We start from the raw sequence: 3,825 nt of genomic DNA, 5'->3' as shown, positions 1-3,825 counted from the left end.
ATCTCCTTCAATATATCAGACATTGAATGCAATTTACTTTCAAACACTTTTTTAGTAATTAAATCAGACTGTAGTTTTTGGAATATACTAGTTGATATTGCAAGTAATTTGCTGTCTGAATATTTCCTATCTACTAAATCAGATGATTCAGTTTGCAATTTAGTGAATATATTTGTTGATATTTCAAGCAATTTACTGTCCAAGTATTCTTTGTTAACTAGCGGTGATGATTGATCAGACTGTAGTTTTTGGATTATACTAGTTGAAACTTCCTTAAATTTACTATCCAAGTATTCTATGTTAACTAGCGGCAACAATGGATCAGACTGTAGTTTAGTGAATATATTTGATGATATTTCAAGCAATTTACTGTCCAAGTATTCTCTGTTAACTAGCGGTGATGACGAATCAGACTGTAGTTTAGTGAATATATTTGATGATATTTCAAGCAATTTACTGTCCAAGTATTCTCTGTTAACTAGCAGTGATGATGAATCAGACTGTAGTTTAGTGAATATATTTGATGATATTTCAAGCAATTTACTGTCCAAGTATTCTCTGTTAACTAGCGGTGACAATGGATCAGACTGAAGTTAGTAGCTTAGATTAGAGACCACTGCTAAGAATTTTTGCACAATCCCCGAGAAATAAGGAAAAATTTTTGTGCAAATCCCCCTCCCCCTCTGCGCATGCGCAAACTCCCCCTCTCCTCAACCCTCTCCCTCTCCTTCTCCTTCTCCCTCTCCCTCTCCCTCTCCTTCTCCTTCTCCCTCTCCCTCTCCCTCTCCTTCTCCCTCTCCTTCTCCCTCTCCTTCTCCCTCTCCTTCTCCCTCTCCTCCCTCTCCCTCTCCTTCTCCCTCTCCTTCTCCCTCACCCTCTCCCTCTCCCTCTCCTTCTCCTTATCTTATCTCCCCTCTCCCAGTGAGGACGAGGGGGTTGAAAAGAGATATCTCTCTCTCTCAGTGAGGGAAAAAAAAATTCCCTTTTTCGAGGGAAAAATTCCCTACTGACAGATTAAAGTGAATCCATCTAATGCTATACTGACAGATTAAAGTGAATCCATCTAATGCTATACTGACAGATTAAAGTGAATCCATATTTATACTGAGTGAATCTGTTACATCTTTATACTGTAAAATTGCAAATAATTGGTTTGCTTTCCACCCGACAGTTAAGAAAAATTTCACAAATTTATATTGAAATTTTCTATGTGCTGTACAAACCGCAGGCGTTGCTTTTTAAGTGTGCTCTCCGAGAATATCTATTAGTAAATTTAGTACGAACAAGCATTCCAAAAATATTTATAGATATTCTCAGACCTATATCACTTGGGATATCAGCTCTATTGATGTCTTAACAGAGAGAGCTCAATGATCTAAGTTGATCTTTTACATTTTTTATCTGCAATGTCATACAAGCATTTCCAAAGTTCATCGGAATTTGTAACAATAGTTGAGAAATCATTTGCACTACAATAATGTAGATGACCTGTATCTAGTATGTCCAATAATTCGAAAATCTCAGATAAAATTGGAAAATGTACATTTTGAGGGAGAAGGAGAGGGAGAAGGAGAGGGTGAAGGAGAGGGAGAAGGAGAGGGAGTAGGAGAGGGAGAGGGAGAGGGAGAAGGAGAAGGAGAGGGAGAGGGGGGAGGAGAGGGGGAGTTTGCGCATGCGCAGAGGGGGAGGGGTGAGGGGGAGGGGGATTTGCGCAAAAATTTTTCCTTATTTCTCGGGGATTGCGCAAAAATTCTTAGCAGTGGTCTCTAATCTAAGCTACTGAAGTTTATTGAATATATTTGATGATAATTCAAGTAGTTTACTGTCTAAATATTCTCTACTTGCTGCCACTAATGACGATGTTGCTTCTGCTGCTGCTGATGATGATTCACAACCACTGTTTAAAACTAATGGTGGCGGTGCTGTTGTATTAAACACATGATGTGTCCTACCAAATCAATCTATTGTACTACTCACAGCAGCGGCGCTACTGCCCGACATCTCTGTCCTTGTCAAGTGTTAAACACATACTAACGACTAAAAGCAGCATTGCCTCCTAATATAATACCACTTTCTTTCAGTTCTTCAATAATAGAAGCTATTTCAACTGAATGTGATCTATTTCCCACCTGCTGTGATGTAAGCAGAATATTTAATCTCTCTATCAGTTCATTTGGATTATCCCAGTAGACATACTGTCGACTAGTAGATTCATTTCTTATAAAACCCATACCACTAACAGCTGCATCACCAATCCTAGATCTTTTTGTTTTCCTACTACTACTACTCGATGGAAATAAAGATTGAATAATTTGTGATTTATAGCCTGTATTTCTCTTTACATAACCGCGTCTATCTAAATGAGCAGCGGTAAGCTGCAATATATTACGATATTTTCTTAAATCAAGTTCTGTGTACAGTTTCTGGTCAGGCTGTTTTTTAAATAGAAGTTCACACAAACCAACTGTTAAACGATACTTATTATTGTTGATAATTAAATAACCATTGGCAATACTAATATCCTTTACACCCATATAGTATTCATTTACTTTACTATCATAACATATACCATAAGATATACAATTATTTAGTTTTTCTTTATGAAATTCACGTATATACTCATCAATAAAATCCACTGTTGTTTTATTCAAAATATCACTTACATTAGATCTATTCAAACCCTCATCCACATCCATTTCCTTGTCCGCGTCTTTCTCCTCCCTCTCTTCCTCCTCCTCCTCCTCCTCCTCCTCCTCATCGTCTCTGATTCTTCTTTAAGTCTGCTACTAGTGTGTGCATGTTGTACAAGTGTATCTTTCAATTGTTTTAGTGGATTGATAATTGGTTCTAATGATTTTTGTCTAATTGAATCATTTTCCCTAATCATACTAGTTAATGATCTATGTTTATTAATAATTGACTTACGTAAACCTTTTATCCTGTCAATTACTTTACTAGTATGACAATGATGATGATGATCACGTTGCACTAGTCCTCGTCTTCGTCCACGTCCTCGCCCTCATCTTTGTCTACTTTGTTTTTTTCTTTTTAATTTAATTTTACGCATATTGCTAGTAGTAGAACGATAATTAGTTCTTTCACCTACACTGGCTCAACAACAAATGATGAGAATTGACACATGTCAATTGGTGCTGCTATACACACTTGGATCAATATACTTACCAAGACAATTACGATATTTACCAGCATCTGGTTTACACTCAGTGAAAATTGAAATAAAACTATGATTTCCGCCACCGCTTTGCCATACATCTGAACATAGATTTCTGAATGCAACAAATGTCATATCAGTTCCAACAAAATCTCTAAATATCAATTTTAAATTGTGCATATCCATTTTAAAAATAATCAGCATATTTGCGTTGTCTCTGATATGATGTTTTGAAATTGCGCCATAGCTTTGAATTAAGTACACACAATCTATGCTTTTGTGTCTGCCCATTGTGAAAAAATTACGTATTTGCGGCACACATGTAATATTCAAATCGTCAAATATTATCAGTGAATGAGTGTCAATATCATTCGGTTGCGGTATACTTTCAATGTTGTCAGATTTATAGTAGTTTACACACTTGAGTTTTGAAAAAACAACATCCAATAATTTATACTTTTCCTGATACAAAGACTTACTGAACAAGTATAGGTTTTTGAATTTTAATCCATTTTTATCGAATATTAAATTCAGCAGTACATTTGTCTTTCCACAATTTGATGCACCACAAATTAGAATTCTAGCTGAACTTGGCAAAAACTCACCATGCTTTTTTCTATCTAGACAATTTTTGCCCACTTGTTTTGTATCTA

The sequence above is a fragment of the Nilaparvata lugens genome, chromosome X (assembly GCF_014356525.2).
Source record: "Nilaparvata lugens isolate BPH chromosome X, ASM1435652v1, whole genome shotgun sequence".
Lineage (NCBI taxonomy): Eukaryota > Metazoa > Arthropoda > Insecta > Hemiptera > Delphacidae > Nilaparvata > Nilaparvata lugens.
Note: the sequence above shows the minus strand (reverse complement) of the source record.